Raw genomic sequence first — 18,105 nt, forward strand, 5'->3', positions numbered from 1 at the left:
ACACAAGGGAGACACAAGGCCAAAGATAAACTATGGAATAGGGACAGGGAAAAGAGCAGGAAAGGTTGAGCACTATCTGTCATTAAGAGCAGGGCAACACTACCCCATTGAGCCCTGCAGGGAAAGAGCTGAGTTAGTTCTGCTCTGCAAGTCTCACTTTCACTACAATACAATAAACTTTTGCTGCATGGGTCTGGTTTTGGGGTTTTTTTTTACAATGCCTCTCAAAAACCCAAGACTGATTTGCATTTTAAAAACCACCAGTTACAGCTCAGGAGAATGTTATTCCCTAGCTCTGGGAGCTCAGGAGTAAAGATTATCTCCCATTTTTCTCTCTCTGGTTTTTTGGTGTTTTTTTTTTTCTCCTGACATATATTTTTGTCCTAATAGCACAATACTTATTGCTAATGTTTGTGTTGTGCATATTCATGACATCCTGGGGCTCCAAGGCTCCAGAGGGAAGGCGAGCACAGGAGGCACTGCAGCCCTGATACTCCTACGCTCCACAGACACAGGGCAGAGGCATCAGGGTGAGAAGGCTTTTCTGGCTAGGGCGTGAGCTGTGGGATACTAATGCAGCCTGGAAGCCTTTGGGGAACGCTGGTGAAACTCCATTAAATAGTGCACTGAAGGCACTTTCAGCAAATAACTTCCATAAAACCATTAGCTTTTAATTGCAAGGAAAAAGCTCCACACACAGCAGGGGTTTAGGACACACTCTGTCTCTCCTTACATCTATTTCTTTCTCTATGGCAATCTGCAGAAGGACCTCGATTTCCCAGCGAGCTTCAGGACAGGGATACTTTTCCTGCCCTCAAAACTGTCGTGTTTTACCTGTCAGCACTGGTGATTTAGGTTTCCACGTGTGAATTTATGCAAAAATGCCCTGCTGTCATGAGTGCCTGAGCAGGGGCAGCTTCCTGCAGCAGCGAGGGCTGCAGCTGCTTGCAGGGCTGGGACATGCTTCCCCTCTCCTGCTGTGGCTGGAGGCTCCTGAGCTCACTGCTGTTCAGATGGTGCCATCTGGCTCTCATGAAATATATGAGAAATGTTATCCAATAAAAGAGGGGGCTGGCTGGCTGTGTGCCTTCACCCCTGCGCTTCGGCGGAGCGATTGTTCCCGCATCTGGGCAATGTTTAACAGGATCTTTGAGTACCAGTGTTGCCTGAGTAAGAAATAATAGGCTGGCAATTAGAATTCAGGCCTGAATGGGTGGTAACTTGAAGATATTTTGCTAGGTCAGGTCAGAGCTGAGGTTTATAAAAATATACAACAAACAGAAATAAATAGTAATGTGGCTTTGTTAGTTTTATGGACAGATATGAAAGGTCCCTTTCCTTGATGTTCTGTAAAGCAGGATGCTTGGGTTAGGAAAGATGAGAAAAAAATGTCTCAGTTCTATGAAAGGAAGACATAGGAAAACATAGCTGAGGGAAGTTTCTAAAAAGCATTTTTTCCCCACTCCCCATTCTTTTCATGTGAAAAAAACCGCTTTATCTGCTTTCTTCAGGAGGATCCCAAGGAGCTGAGGGGACTGACAGGGCTGTTGCATGCACCTGCAGATTCTCCTGGGACAGTTTGCTGGCAGCTGATGAAAAGGAACCTCTCTGGCTTAGGGGCTATTGCCTTTTCTCCCTGGGTTTGTCCATTACTTTCTCTTCACACTGTTACGTGTACTGGTGTGTTCAGTCTTCCTCTGAGCCCCTTTACCATGTACCTACAGTCCCACATGCATGTCACCCTGTCGTGCTTTGACACTGGCCAAACACCAGGCACCCACAAAAGCCACTCAACCTCCCCTGCCACAGCTGGGCAGAGGAGAGAAAAATTTAACAAAGGGCTCATGAGTCAAGGACCAGGAGAAAACATTCCAAGGGCAAAACAGGCACAACCTGGAGATACAGACTGAGCTTGTTACTAACAAAATCAGAGGAGGACAATGAGAAGTAAAATAAGCCCTTAAAAACACCTTTTCTTGCCCCAGCCCCTCTCTCCTTCCCAGAGAAAGCTCAGGGAGTCAGGGCGTGGGGGTCTTGGTCAGTTCATCACCGAGGTTTTCTTCTGGCTGGCTCAGGGAGGGAAATTGTTCCCCTGTGAGACCATGGGGTCCCTTCCCACAGGAGACAGTTCTCCATTAACTTCTCCCTGTGGATCCCCACAGGCTGTAGGTGGATCTCTACATCCCCTGTGGATCCCCATGGGCTGTGGGTGGATCTCTGCATCCCCTGTGGATCCCCAGGGGCTGTGGGTGGATCTCTGCATCCCCTGTGGATCCCCAGGGGCTGTGGGTGGATCTCTGCATCCCTGTGGATCCCCAGGGGCTGTGTGTGGATCTCTGCATCCCCTGTGGATCCCCAGGGGCTGTGGGTGGATCTCTGCATCCCTGTGGATCCCCAAGGGCTGTGGGTGGATCTCTGCATCCCTGTGGATCCCCAGGGGCTGTGGCTGGATCTCTGCATCCCCTGTGGATCCCCAGGGGCTTCAGGGTCACAGCTCCTTCACCATGGTCTCACCACAGCTGCAGAGAAATCTTGGCTCTGGTGCCTGTAGCACCTCCTCCCCTCCTTCTCCATTGACCTCATGGTGTCTCAGAATTAAAACTGCACCACTACTTTTGCTTTGATTTTCTTCTTAAAACTGTTATCTCAGTGACATTCCCATCACCTCTAACTGGCCCAGCCTTGGCCAGCAGCGTGTCCATCCTCAGAGCCATCAGGACACGGTGGAAGCTTCCAGCAGCTTCTCACAGGAGCCACCTCTGTGGCCCCCTGCTACCAAAAACCAGTCTGTGCAAAACCACCACACATCTTTCAATCCAGGTGCTTTTAACTCCAAGCACACGGACATCTCCATGTACACAGGCCCTGGTAGCCCTGTGTGTGCTCCAGGGCTGTTTTGCATGCACTCATCTGTACACACTCATGTGGAGGCATTTCTCCATCCTGAGCCTGGCTCCCAAGCCAGCCCTTGTGTTTGATGGAAGCCCAGTGCTCATCTGTTGCCCAGCCCTCTCTGCTCTGTGCGTGGCTGGTACAAACTTGAAAGCCATTCGTGCAATCAAGCAATAACACACTGTGGAAGCTGAAAGTCGCCCCAGATAAAATTTACAAGACCTAAGAGAGCCTGCCTGGCATTATTTACCGCTTTAGTAATGAGCACCTGGACAGGAAAGATTGCTTAGGTAATTTTATTCTGCATTGATGAGCAGTCAGAATTTCAGAGAGGGGCCATAAATATAAGCAAGTGGAATGGCCAATGGTGCCTGATCTTGGTGTGGAAGGCGGTTGTGTTGAGGCTGTGAGACATGAATAAAGGGTTTCCTTCAGTTTCCCAACTCCAAAAGGCATCCTTTAGCCAGGAATGGCTTCAGGGACAGGAGCAATCTCTTTCCTGCCTCTGTCTGTGCCTCTGTGGACAGGTGTTTGTGGATTTGCAGCTGCTTCCTAAGAGCGCAATACAGCAGTGATGTCCCCTGGTGTCACACGTGTGTTTGTACCTGTGTGGCTGAGGGCAGCAGTGTGCAGCACCTCAGCCCCTGTGCTGTTTGCCTGGGCATTTGTGCTACTAATGAGAGCCACAAATAATGCTAATTCTTTGTAGATGCTTTTGCACTGTTAGTGGAGTCTGCAGTAAGGCCCTGGCGCCTTTGTGTACACTTATGTGCAAGTAATGCAGGTACAGCTGGATACAGTTTGTGTTTATGTGTTGATCACACAGGCAGTTTCAACTTTACTCTGAGTAAAACATATTCAGTATTGCTGATTTAAACAAGTAATGAACTATGTCTTCATTTTGGCAGCACATGCCATGTTTGATTGAACACTTCTATGAGACCTGAGGGAGGAAAGTGATAGCAGTTAGAAGCTGATGCTCTATGAACATGGAAGGAAATCTTAAACCAGGTATGAAGATTTCTCCTGGGCACTATATTGAAACGTTTTATTTCTTTCCAATGCAGAATGAAAAGAGACTGAAATCACAGAAGTTGCCATAGTGCAGGATTGTCAGCCCTTTCCATCCCGGTGAGTATTCCATGATGGCCTTTGTGAGTGCTGTGCAGAGGTTTTAATGTAGTGATACTTAATGTTGAGTGTGGCAGTTGGAGTGTCTCTTTTTGACATGCAAAGGCATATTTTTCATGTACCTGTTGTAGGTGCTAGCACAGCAAGAGAAAATTCTAGTTCAGCTAAGGGCTCGTCTAAGTCTGTGGTGTGCATGTGAAGGAATGTGTCATGGTTTTACGCTCTTGGCAAACCAGGTGCAAGTTTTAAAAGCTGAAGCAGTCACGTTGATTTGTGCAGAGAGGAGATGGGAACGGTCAGGGCCAGCTCCACCTGGGGTGTTTGTGCCCAGAGGCGAGTGGGGCCAGCTCAGGGGGTGTGTGTGTCTGTGTCTGTGTCTGTCTGTCTGCACCTGCAAGGCTGGCAGAGTCAGAAACGCTGCTGAGGAAGGTTGTGTTACTGTGGGCTCAGGAGCAGCACTGGCTGATAACTCCCACAGCCTGCTGGACTCTGCTGAGTGATGGATTGAGAGCTGTCCCTCACAACACCAGCAAAGGTAGGAAAAGCAATTTTTCCCTTTATTGTACATTTGCAGTTTTCAACAAAATTGCTAACCTCACACCATCACATTCTCCGCAGACACCTTTATCACTGGAAAAAGTTTACAAAGCCGGTGGAATGCATTTTTGCTTCAGAAGCCTCATTAAATTTGCATTCCTTGGAGCCCCACAAGGAAGATGATGGTCTGGCTTTGTCTGCTTCACTTCAAGCGACACATCAGAAAGAGCTTTTGACACAGCCTGCTTATAGACAGACTCAGGTGATGGGCCTGTTTTACTGTGCTGCTTTCTATTTCTTATTGACCTGACAAATCTGTCTGAAAATAGATACTTTTCCTAAGCACCATCAACACTCAAATAAGTGAGCATATAGGGCAAAACAAGCTTAGGCTACATTACAGAGGTAATTTATTGGGTAGTTCAGCAATTTACTAACTCCTGCTCTTTCAGGAGTCTGCATTACAGTAACAGGTCCCTCCAGTAAACAGGCCAAGGATGGGGGGACTATTGTTCTCTCTCTCTGCCCCCAAAGCCAGAAGAGCACAAAAGAAATAAATAAATGCAAAACCACTGTACCCAGCACAGTAATTAGAGACCGTCCATCAACACTAAGCAAAGCTCCTGTACTCAGGGATGGCTTTATCATAGATGGGACTCCATCTCCTGAAAGCCAAGGCAAGGGCAGGGCAAGCTAGATGACCAGCTGTGCAGAATGCCTTGCTCCGTGAGAGGCAAGTATGAATATACAAAAGATTTTCTCTACCACCCTCATTAATAAGTCCTGCTGCCTTCCATTTAATGACTTCTGCTTAATTCGGGGATTGTTGCCGCGTATCACTGCCACTTAACGCACATAGATATCTCCTGTATAGAACGTTTATCAAGCAGTGAGGGCACCAGCGAGTACTCATGGTGAGTCCTTCCCAAAGCCCTGGCTCTAAGACGGGCCGGACCTGCAGCACCAGCCGGGTGCTGCAAAAGTTTCTGGGAATTTCCGTCCCGAGACGCGCCAGGTCTCGGAGTGGTGTAGTGCTGCCCAGCCGACAGAGCGGGACTCCCATCCGCGATCTGCAATCAGTCACACGGGGCTGTGTATATGTGTGTGTGTGTGTGCAGCATCCCTCTCCAAACCGCAGCCTGTAAACCACGGGCTCCCTCTGCGGGCGGGCAGGGCGGTCCCGGAGGGGACACACGCACCCGCAGCTCCTCGTTTCGGCTCCGTTACCTGCCCGGTCCGCTGAGGGGCTGCGCGGGGCGGGCTGTCGCCGGGGGCCGTTCCTAAGCAGCGCCCGGCCGTACCGGGCCCCGTGGTGCGGCTGCCTTCCCACGGGCACGGCCCCTCCGGCACCACCGCACTGGGGCCAGCGGGGCGGGGGCTGCGCACGGGGCACGGTTTGTGTGCACGGTTTATGTACACGGTTTATGTGCACGGTTTATGTACGCGGTTTACAGCGCGGCCACAGCGCCGCCCGCAGCCCGGCGGGGCGGCGGCAGCCCCGGAGCTCCGCACCGCGCCACTCGGCTCCGCTGCGCTCCGCGGCGCAGCGCCGGGCGCTGCCGGTCACCCGCCCGCCCTTCCGCCCGCAGCGGCCGCGGCGCTCGGCGGAGCGGCGTCAAAAAGCGGCGGCGGGACCGGCACAGGGCTGCGGGACAGGCTCAGGGCTGCGGGACCGGCACCGGCACCGCCGCACGACGCTGCAGCGAGCACCGGTACCACGGGAGCCGGAGCTGCCCGGCATCGCTGCGAGCCCGCTGCTGCTGCCGCCCGCCGGGGCGGAGGTGAGTGATGCGCTCCGCGGCCCCGGGGCTCTCAGCACAGCTGTCTGTCGTTGTGCCATCTCCGCCGCCGGCCCTCGGCGCTCGGTTCTGCCCGGGGTGAGGGTGGCCCGGGGTGTCGGTGGGGCTCCCGAGTTCCGCAATGCTTAGAGACAACACCGCTTGCAATCGTGCCTTTTTTCTTTTTCTTTTTCTTTTCCCCTTCCCTTTTCTTTTTCCCTTTTTTCTTTCCCCTTGGGAATCCAGCAGCTAAATCCCTCAGCTGTGTGTTTAGCCAACTCTCCCTGGAAAGAGAGCTCTGGATAGTTCATGAATATGCACAGGGAGATCGTTTCCCGGGAGGCTGCCTCTATAATGAGCTGATGGAGCTGCGCCTGCAGCAGAGCTGTTCTCCTGGGGGAAAAGTTGGGTGCCAGAACTGAGGAGCTTTGTGTCCCTGGCTGCACGGAGGCTTGGCCGGCCTCTCTGAGGAGGAGCAGAGTCAGTGAGATACTGGCTGTACTCTGGTGTTAGCAGGTCCAGCCAGGCAGGATCCTCATCTGCTGTGTATCCAAAAGACTTAAAGAGCATCATGTAACTAGTACACGCAAGGTAACCTTCCTCTTTTATACCAGCTTGTGTAGAAATGGACTTTTCCTGCCTAAAAACACCGCACTGCTTAATAAGGGCATTTCATTGCTTAGCAACAGTCCCAACTCAGCTTGGTCCTTATGGCTTTTGCCACTCAGGTGGTCTCTGAAGATGTGCCAGTGAAACAGCCACTGTCCTGGAGGAAAGGATCTCTTCTGTTTTTTTCCTTGGTGATGCGATGACCCAGCCAAAGGAGCAGGGCTGGTTGCTACTGCCCAAACATTTAAGAGCACTTGAGAGACTGGGAGCTGAGTGTAACGAAATCTCCAAGCTGGACAGAGTAAGCTGGAAGTGGCCAGTCCCTCAGGCATGTGTGGGACCTTGCAGCTGCCTTGCTGCTGCATCCTCTGCTGCTTGCACCTTTGTTCTGTGCACCGGCACGGCAGCATGCTGTTTAACAGCACCTTCACTTATGCAATTATTAGAATAGTGTTTTGACAGCTGTGCAGTCTGCTAGTGTTTAATGTAATACACAAATAAGTTCCTTTAAAACAAGGCTGATGCATGCCCAAGACAGGGTAGTGAAGTGAGGTGAGGACTTGTGCTTTGGAAGAGCAATTCAAATGACAAATAAACACACAGACTTTTTGCTCACAAAGCCACATCCTGATCCACATAAAATCTGCTGCCCTAGAAACTCAGGCTTTTAAAAACAATTTCCCCATGAAAATTTGTGTAAGCTTTTGAAACTAGCTATCTGTTCTCATCAGAACAACTTTGCTTGGGGACAATATTTTTCCCTCTTTCTCACAAGTAACCTTATAAAGTGTTGATAAAGATAGAATCTACAGCATCAGCTTCCTTTAATTGCTCTTTTAGACTGTGTATCTAGATGGAAACCTAGCAACACAGCAACTGTATTGAAAGGAGATGTTTCAATAGCTACACTTCTTTTATCACCCTGGATGCATCTTTAGAGGTTAGATTCATCAAGCTAGTCTCTTTACCCCTTGGAGCCTTATAGCTTGATTCCTTAAGCCTGGAATAAACCAGAACTGAGCTAGTAAAAATGGAACAAAGATGGAACGGAAATGCTTAATATGATAAAAGATGCATTCTTCCTTTCTTCCTGCTGCCCCTGTGAATACCTGCAGTATTCCCATGGGAAGGATACTCCTCTACAGAGAGAGAATGCTTGTCTAATAGGAAAATGATTCAAGGGGAGATTACCCATCAGCGTTTTTGTCCCTTTCACCTAGAGGCGCAAGGGGAAAGCGAAGGGACCCACGGGCCAGAGCAGTGTGTAACAGTGTCATGTGTGAGAACTGGACTGGCATTTGGGAAGAAGCATCAGCATCATGCCATCTCCAACTGCCCATGGTGGTGATGACTGCGATTCAGTTTCTGCAATGTACAGGGTAAACTCATCCTCAGGGGTAGGGAAAAACCCCAAACCACAACGTCAAACACAAGCTGAAGTCACTGATACTCTGTCCAGGTTTCCCTGACTGGCTATAGTGCAGTGTTTTTAGCTATATTTACAAACACCCTTATTGTGCATATTCTCCTTACCATGGAACAGGGAATCAAGGTGGCAATATCTCACTGGCTCTGTGTAATTTGGGCGCACATAAATGAGGGATTTCACACTGATGAAACTGCTGTTAGTTTTCAGATGTTTGGGGGAAATGTGTTTGCTAGGTGGTAAAAATTGTCCCAATACCTAGCATGTCCTTGGCTGTGCCTCCCAAGATCTTGTAGTTTTTCAGCATTAATGAATTAAACATTGCAAATGCCTTTGTCACACCAACAGAAGAAGCAGTTAAGTTACAGGGGAACTCTGACCCTTTCTGTATCTGTCATTGCTGAGCTGCAAATGAAGTGTTTTTAACAAGCTGTATTTTGCAGGATTTTATGGGGTGGCTGTGATGTGTGTGTGTGTGTAATCAAATCCCATGAGAGGGATAGGATGGGTGCATTTCGGTTTGGCACGGGGAGAGGGCATGCACAGGGTGTTAACATTTTGCATCTAAAAAAGCCACAGCACGTCTGCAATCCTCTTGTGATGCCAGTGCTCTGAGCTAAGTGTTGCTCATATGAAGACTTGCCTGTTGGGTATGAGTACTTAATAAATAAGCTTGAGTGAAACTGGAGCGGGATAGAAGTTTTAGATACGCTGGTGCATACAGAAGATCTGGATAAGCTGTGATTTTTATTTCTGAAGTTTGAATGGGTCTTTCTGTGAGTCCCAGGGTCTCTGGATGATGCCAACATCCTGGCAGGACTCTCTTCAGCGCCAAAGTATTTAGTTCAATCCTCTAATCTTATCAAGCACTAAAAAACGAGACCTGCACAGATTAGTTCATTCTAAAAAATCAAATCCCCTTATATTTCTCAGTGTAGCACAAAATATTTCTCCTTTTACTTACCTGATTGGCTTATTTTTTTAATCCCTTCCTTGTTTGGAGGTATCAGATTTACAGATTCGGGTTTAGTGGTGAAAGGTACAGGTAATCGGCTCTCCTGTGATGCGAGTTTATCTGCGGTTTGAACAGCTGGAGGGGATTTCAGGATCAGAGCGAGCAGTGTGGCCTGAGGGCTTGGTTACTGCGAGCTCCGTATAAGAGTTTCTACTCAGTGTCAGTGCTTACCTCTTCGGCAACAACAGTCCTGTGCACTTTTTACTGCTTTTGACTTATTAAAGAAATATGGGTATTGATCTAGTATCGATACCCAACTGTGACGGACAAAAACTCTCTAACAGTTTAAAGTTAGAAAGTGTATGTTTATTACGGCCGGGCAGCACGCGGGATATTTCCCTAATTCGCACTGCGAAATTCACAGGTAATTATTACAAAGTCTTTTATTTACAAAAGTGTTGAATATCCAAAATACAAATGCATATTCATACCCCTGTCACCTCCCATTCCTCGCTTCATATGCTGATTGACAAAAAGGCTATTAAGCATGCGTACTTTGTTTCTTAAAATGAGTCGGGGGTCTATTTTGGGGAGGGGTCACTCAAAATGAGGAAGTAAGATGAGTCTTCCTCGTCCTGACCTTTCTACCTTTTCAATGCATTCATGACAAATGATTCCTTGGTAGAACTTACAGTTTCCTGTGTTCAATGGGTCCTTTAAGCAGGAAATCTGCAGCTATCTTATGTCCTATTTACCACATTTTGTTTTTCATTACAAGGACAACTACATAAACATAAACCTGACAAGAAATGAGTTACAAGATCCGGGGTAGCTTATCTAAGATCCGGCTTCTGTTAACTGCGAACAAAGATTACCTATCTACTTCAGCTAATTCAGCAACTTATTATCTTAACTTTCCTAAAAAAATCCTTAGTTCCTCAAAATGAACGTCTCACTTTTGTGCCAGTCAAAAAAGCAGAAGGTGTCCTTTGCCTTCCTTTCCACAGCCCTCGCCGTTTCTCTCTTCAGAGATAAGCGGGCCTCGACAGACCTTCGGCTCCGTCAGCGTGTGGCCAGGGGCCCGGGAATTATTGTCACACCTCGTGATGAACTCCAGCAATGAAATATTAGTTTCTACAACTCACTTAGTCTGCCCCCCTCCCCCGTGATACCGCAGAACAGGCTGTCTCTTTCAAAAATGATTGATGTCACACGGATTTACCTGAGTTTATTCATCTTGTTGTAGCTGTAGCAGGGTGAATTTTCCCTCAGGTTTCGCTCAGCGATGCCTTTGCTGAGGGCTGGGTCCTGCCTCCTCTCCTCTCCTCTTTCAGACCAACCCCTCATTTCGTGAACAGCTCTGCTGCATTCGGTGAGACTGCTAAAGAGAAAGGCTGTGGTGCCTGTGACTCAGACTAATGCAAGTCAATTTAAAGGACAGATTAAGAGCAGTGTGAGTGTGGATTGCAGTGTCTGGCCCGTAATGAATAATTCAGGAGTATGGAGGAGACAGTGTAAGAGTTAAGTGCTTAATCCAGCTCTAGGTGAAGTCAGCAAAAGACTTTCCATTGACCCCCGTCCAGGATACTTTCAGCAAAGCTTAACTATGTGTGAGTTTGTAAATTGTCTCATTGATAGCAGTGTGCTTCAGGCGTGAGCTACAAGTGTCTGCATTAGCACCCAGCCGAATGTTATTTATGACTCTCTTGCCTGTTTTACTGTCATTAACCGCCCTCTGCAGCACCTAAGGGGAGCTTCCTGAGGTCTGAGCGCGGCTATTGAGTCACGCTTTTGTGGTACTGAAAACCAGAAAAGATTAATAACTGCAGTGCCACACCATTAACGGAAGAAAATACAGACACAAAAAGGTTGGCAAAACAAGCTTCAGAGGTTTAATTTGGATTGCTTAGAGCCAGGAATGGTGCCCTCCTTCTGCAAGAACAAGGCAATTGCCTGTGGTAGGGGTCCCACCACGACTGGACACTCAGCCTTTCACAGCTCAGGAGCCCACTCGTGCCTGCTCTGCCAGTAGCTGAGTGTGATCCTCCTTCCCGGGGGAACTGAACCCCCAGGGACTGCAGCTGCCCCTGGAAGAGCTGATGTGGGAATGGCAGAGCTGGTGGGAAGCAGAGGATGCTCTGCACCTGCAGCTCTTGTTTTCAGGTATGGGTCCGTAGCACCTGGGAATTCTGTCCTTCCAGCTGTTCCAGAGGGATTTACTTTCCCATAAAAGTTCAGTTCAGCACAGCCACTAGCAGTGCTGATTTTTTTCATGGTTGGCAGCATCATCGACTAGGAGGGGCAGGACATCTCCTCCTTGTTGTAACTCAATGTACAAAAATTCCAGCGTAACCCTGTGCCTTTGTTCTGAGCCTGCAGATTCTGGCAGTGCCACAGGCTTTGCTCTCCTTTGGGGAGACAAGCAGACCTATGACAGAGCAGGGCACCCCAGACAGAGGCTGTCTCCTGCACTCAAAGTAGGGCTTTCACCCTTTTTTCCTGTTTTTGAGTTCCCTCTGCTTGCTGGGAGAAGTGGTTTGGGGGACAAGGCTGGGATACTTTCCCTGCCATCTGCCTTAAAGGCAGCAGGCTTGAAAGCTGGCACAGTTATTCCCTGATCTTTGCCAAGCTCTGGTAATTCAGAACAGCTTCTCCTGAATAGAAGGCAGATCATGCTTCATAAATAGTGGGGAAAGGGGAGAGGCCAATGTGTTTAAAGGGGTTGAAAGACACACTGGCAGTCATCTGATTCTTGAACTGCTGCTGGCCTTGACTCTCTGCTGCTTTGTAGGGGGACATTTAGTGGGGAGCATCATTTTTCTGCCTGGGCTTGAAGGTGTGAATGCTGTTGCTTTTGGGGCCTGGTTCTGCAGCTGCATCTCACTTGCAGTCATGTCAGTGAGGTCACTTTGGGTTTGCTACTGGGAATGTTACCTGGGATTTCCCTGCTGAGCTAACTACATGAATAAGCTTATTTGGGCTTGAGGGCATCCTGTGATGCTGCCGCAGACTTTCTTCCAGTCTTACTTTTGCATAGCAAAAATCTCTTTGACTTGAACAAAGAGGAGTCTTCTGGAGATCTCTGGTTTTACTCTGAGCTCACTGGGCTGGCATTGGCTAGCAAGTCACAGGGTCTCTGTGTCACTGATAAATGGAGTTGTAGCGACCACTGCTGCTCCTCATTGGGCAACTAAAGCTGAATGATATTAGGTCTGTATTCAGATTCTGTGAAAGTCAGCAAAAGTAATAGATTGATTCCATCAGAGATGTGGAACCTTGCTTAATTCATTTATGAGCTTGCATATAATTCTATCTGTTTCCCTAGAGGAATAAGGAATTTATAAGTGTTTGCAAAGGGTTTATGCAGTCTCTGGTATATGATGCACAAAGTACTCTGCTCCTAGGGGGATGTTGACTTGTTTCTTGGCTCTGTGTTACACCCAGGAGCTGAGAATGAACTGCTTTTGAGCTGTATTAAAATCTTTGGAGAAAACTTGGGAAAAAAAATCCCCACAAAACAACACCTAATCCTTCTACTGCTTGGGGTACTGCTGCACATGCATCACACTTGATTCCCTGAATCCAACAGATTCTCTCTTTGTTCCTCCTTTACACAAGGGAAATGAATTATTGGAGAAGATGGGGCTGCAGACTCAGACTTGAATTAGAGCCCAGCGGGGCATTTTAAACATGTTTGAGAAATGCTCAAAGCAACACTGAGTCCTGCTTATAAATCAAACCTGGCCAAATCCTCTCTCTTCATATTTCCACTGCCACTGCTTTCCCTCTACCTCCCCCCTTGCACACCCTCCCACTTGCTCTCCAGCTAGAACTCAGGCACCAGGTTTAATCTCCAAGCCAATTTTTACAGCTGAGTTGAAATGGGGAGGTGGACAGGCCCACAAGAGCATGAAGTGACTCAGTAACACGATGGGCTCCAGTTAAAACTGGGCATCTGGACAATATAGACATCAGCTTGTTTTTAAAGCTAAATTTATTTTGTCTGAAAGCTCAGACTAGTTCTTGGACCATGCTGAAAGCTGCTTCTTCCAGTGCTTTCTGCCAACAGTTGGAATTTCCAACCTCTGGGCATTGCAGGCTGGGCTCCTTCAGGACCCACAGAGCACCTGTCAGTGCCTTGGACTTGCCATCCAGACTGGACTGGATGTCCAGAGTGTGCAGTCTCTGGATGTGTTTCTCAGTGGAGCGTCTCACAATCTGATGTATATGCTGCAAGCCATTTCTTTGCCCATCCAAACTGATTTTTACATCCAAGGCCATCCCTTCTCTTTCTCCCCAGCTTAACCCTTGCATCTCAGCTCTGTCCCTTCACACAGGGCTCAGAGATGGGCAGCAAGTGGGCAGCTGAGCTGTGCTCTGTGGTGGTCTTTGGTCCATTTCATGCTTGTCTCTGGTGTCAATGTGCTTGTGCACAGAGCGTGGCAGAAAAGCTGCAGTGTTGTAGGGAGCTATAGAGCACCCATCTACAAAAACTGGAAACAAGATATATCAGCAGGCAAATGTTTCATCCCCTGTGGCAGCACTTACACCAAAGCAGCAAAGCTTCATTCCTGTAAATCTTCTGTCTGGAACCAATTCCTTGGTGCAAGTTTCCTCACATTAATTGCAGAGTTCATAGCATGGGTTTGTGTGTAAGTGGCACAGGAAGGCATCTGGCCTTGTTTAGATTCCAATAACAGAGAGCCCTACTGTAAGCAGCAGACAAATAAGATTTTGATGACATTTCCTTTACAGACCTCTTGCAGTCTCTTGAATTTCTGATGTGTTACAGGGGAGATAATTCCTTCTGGATCCAAATCTTGGTATGTATGCAGCTAAATTCATTCCTGCATGTACTCCAACCTGCCTACGTGCTCATTTATTTGGTTATGTTGTGGATCCTGACACTGTTTGCATTTCCATTTCTTTGGCTGATTTGGGAAGCGCCTGCAGTGACTTTTCTCAGCCAACAGCCTGGTTTCCAGAGGGCCAGACACAGTTCTACATCCACTCCACAGGGCTGTGGAGTGAGTCCCTTTGAAAATCAATTTACAAATGTCTTTGCGAAAATAGCCTGTGTTTCCTTGTGAAGGGGAATCCCAGGAGTCTTTGAACAAGGCACATTGTGAAAGGATGGAAGTCTCGAACTCCAAAATATGAGAACAGTTCAGAGCAGATGATGTGCTTTGCCTCAGGAAAGCTGGAAAAGCTAACAGTAGAGGCACAAATATTTCTTTCATTTTTGTGTTTCAACTGCAGGACTTGGTCCTTAGAGATAGCACAAGTAGCATCTCAACCTGTGAACATCTGTCTGAGAGTGTGGGATGCAGTAAGAAACCAGGAACAATTGGCTGAAATGCTTTGGTCCTTCAGGTGGCAGTTCTTGACCCTTTGGGTTGGCTGGTTGCCCCTCACGAGCAGCTCCTGTGGCTGTGAATCTCTGCACCTCTGGTGGTAGAAGGGGAATAAGGACAATGCTGATGTTTGCCTCTTTCTGAACTGCTTCAGATCACAGACATCCAGGTCTGTGCTGGAAGGGAGGAGAAGAGAGCAGAGAGGAGGGACATTCCTGCAGTCTCAGCTCAGCTCTGGTGGCCTAAATCTGTATCCTAGAGACGTGGCTTCACTGCCAGCTTCTGGGAGCTGTTGCAAGCAGCATTTCCCTCCCTTGCACAGTAACTAACAGGAACCAGCTCATGGTGTCTCTTGTTTGTATTTGGAAGCATCCTGGACTTTCTCTGAGATGAATGTGTCATTAAAACCTGTTTGCTTATTCTGAGATCCTGCCCCCTCCTCTGCTAATGGTCTGTGCTCATCGAGCTGTAGTTATATTTAATGTGAGTTTCTGCATGGCTGGTGCAGCTGGCAGTAAGCTTTAACTCGTTGTACTGGCAGGGGATCTGCTGACCTGCTGCTCAGGCACTGAGGCAGCTTGTCGTGTCTCCACATCTTCCCCTCAAGAAGTTTTCATTCTTTTCTGAAAAACCTTGTGCTTGGCCAGGTCCTGCTCCGGAGCAGTGAGCTGTGGGGCACTAGAGACTCTTCAGCTTCTGGATATTGCACATCTGCTTCCAGATTTCTCACTGATTCTTGGAAGGTGAAATAGCAGTGCTAATTAATCTAATTCCACAAGCACTAGGTTTTCATGAGAAGAAAGCAGGTAGCTGCATCTGTTTGGGAGGGAGAGAGAAGTGTGGAAGGTAAGAATGACAACCTGCTCAGATGCCACTTTTCAGGCTGCCGAAAGCCAGCCAGCTGTAAGCTGCTTTGTGAGCCCCTCCTGATCCAGGAGTAAGTTTTCTATGGGTCGCTATAAAGCATGGTTTGCTGCAGTTATTCTCACTCAGTTGTAGTGACTGTCAGGATGAATTTCCCCCAGAACTCACCCTCACATTCTGAGAAACAGGAGGCTGTGTCAGTGCCACAGATGAGCTCAGCACAAGTGTATGGAGCTGGAATGGTGCACGAGTGTTTCAGTATTCCTGCTGCTCCCTCGTTTGGGAGGGTGCCACAGATCTCCCAGTCCTCTGATGCTGGTGTGTGGAAAGTCCTGCTGAAAAAGTGAATGTGACTGAAATACCATGGGAGCTGTGTCCTCATCACAGATTGCAGCTTTACAGCCTTCCCCTTCCAAATCTGGCATTTTCTGATGTCAGTAAATTGTAGCAGTGAAAAGTAAGACCTTTAGATCTAAATGGGTGGCACCTGGAGTGAGACCCTGTGACCTGCATGACATGACACCAGCAGATGGGACTTTGTGCCTGTTCCTCCTCTTTCTGGGAGGTCAGACCACAATCAGCAGAGCTGGCTAAGTACACTCTTCAGGTGGAGCACTTGTAACATTTTCTTTTAAACTCATTGTACTTTCTAAGGTGGAGTGGCAAGAGCTGGAACTGAAACAGCTGCCTGTGCTGTGGTTGGCAATAAGGTCTGGCAGCACAGGCTGGAATTCCTGACTTACCTCTCATTGCTGCCCACAGAACCACAACCAGCAAAGCCTTCTCAGCTGCTTGAGCTGCTGAGAGAAAGAGCTCAGATGGAGGGTGAGGAAGAAGTTTTCCTTCTCCTTCTTCTCAGTGATGCACTAGCAGCTTAGGTGAAGAACATGGAGAGGAGCCTTTAGGAGAGGGTGTTTTGGTCAGTCCCAGAAGTAGTGTGCACGCCAGCAGGGTATTGCTGGAGAACTGCACATGGATGAGGCTGCACAGCCAGACCTTGTCTGTGTCCTTCCTCCCACTGCAAGGGGTGGGTGTGAGGAGAGGGGTCAGAGTCTGCACAGGAATCCTGCAGCTGAGCACAGAGTGGTATCAGTCCCTGTGGTTAATGTAAAAGTGGGGAGGCTGAGCACAGGGTAGAATGGTAAATGAGTGGTAGGCACTGCCAGCAGGATCTGGCTCTCCTTTTTGGAATGACAGTGATGTGTAAAGCTGGAGTGTATCTGTAAAACAGCAGCACACAAGCTTTGAGGTTGGTAGTTCATTCCCTTGGCTTGGGAATTGGTGATTCCCTTCTCTGCTCTGACATTCCTTCCTGGAGTGATACTTGGTGGGATGGTAGTGCAAGGCCCTGGTTTGTGGCAGCCATCTATATTTAATGATCCATAAAGGCTTTGCTCTGGTCACAGGAGTGTGGGCATCCACCTACCTTTGACAAGCATGTTCCTTTGGGCCCTGCCAGGTGGGATCCAGGGTGCTTTTGAAATCTGTCAAGGCACCCAAAGGCACCCAGCTGAGCCAGAAGTCATGCCCTTTACTTAACAGCAGCAACTGGCTGGGGTTCAGACAAAATCTGTCATTTTTGTAGTGGTTAGGTAAGTCATGTCTGAAGCATATCAGAGCCTCAGGTTGCTTGGTACCTGTTTGCAGAAACCTGGAAGTGCCACATGCCTGAGTGACAGCAGAGCTTATCATCAGCACAAGCAAGGAGCTTGAGTAGTAAACATGGCACAAGGCTGCGAGGCGTGTTTTGTGAGATTATAACCAAGACGCTGCTTCTGACACCTACAATCATTAGTTACAATAACCAGAAGCAAATTATTTTATCAGGAAATTAACTTTCTTTGGCAGTGACAAGCATGTTAACAAAGTGCTCATGCAGGTATACCTCTGCAGCAATACCAGGATGTCAGGGCACTAAACATGCAAGGTTTGATGTCAGCAAATCTTGCCTTTGGAAAGTTCCAGTACTTTAAAGCATGTGTTTAAGGCAATTTATTGGGTTCTTTTTAGTAGTGTATATGGTGTGAATTTGGCTCTCATTGTGGAGGTTAGATATCCCCCACCAGCATAAAGGTTACGTGGCACAGCCATGGTTGTGTGTGATGATACAGCTCAAATTATACTTGCCAAACACAGCAGAGTTTGTGGTTTGTTGTGCACAGCCCCCATTTTTGCCCTCAAAAAGCTTTGGTATCTTGTGGGTTAAACAAGGCACCCAAAATAAATGTCTGCTTCTTCCTTCATCTCCCGAGCTCCAGCATCTGTCAGATGCAGACTGTACCACCCCCTCCTTCTCCGAGATGCTGGGAGAAGATTCAGTTCAACCCTGTTTGTTCAGTCCTCAGACTCTGTCGTGACAGGCAGCGTTAAAAAGCTCACGAGGAAATTAATAATTCTGCCTGTGAGCCAGGCATGAGCGGCATGCAGGAAATGAGGCATGAGACCACACACTGCATGATGAGGAGAGAACAGGGTAGTGAATAACTGCTGGGTTTGGGGAGCATCATCCATCACATGCACTGGTGGAAGCTGGAGTCCTTGCCTTGGACACTGAGCTTG

At 48.2% G+C, this 18,105-nt stretch overlaps 1 protein-coding gene across 1 annotated transcript in view; it reads left to right on the forward strand.

Moving 5' to 3' along the window:
- The first annotated feature begins 6,282 nt into the window (after positions 1 to 6,282).
- Positions 6,283 to 18,105, forward strand: part of DISP3 (dispatched RND transporter family member 3) — a 37,720-nt gene continuing 25,897 nt past the window's right edge. The window contains exon 1 of the mRNA XM_040084803.1: positions 6,283 to 6,341. The gene's annotated coding sequence lies outside the window, so the exon portion shown is untranslated. The remainder of the gene's footprint in view (positions 6,342 to 18,105) is intronic.

The sequence above is a fragment of the Hirundo rustica genome, chromosome 22, assembly GCF_015227805.2.
Source record: "Hirundo rustica isolate bHirRus1 chromosome 22, bHirRus1.pri.v3, whole genome shotgun sequence".
Taxonomy (NCBI): domain Eukaryota; kingdom Metazoa; phylum Chordata; class Aves; order Passeriformes; family Hirundinidae; genus Hirundo; species Hirundo rustica.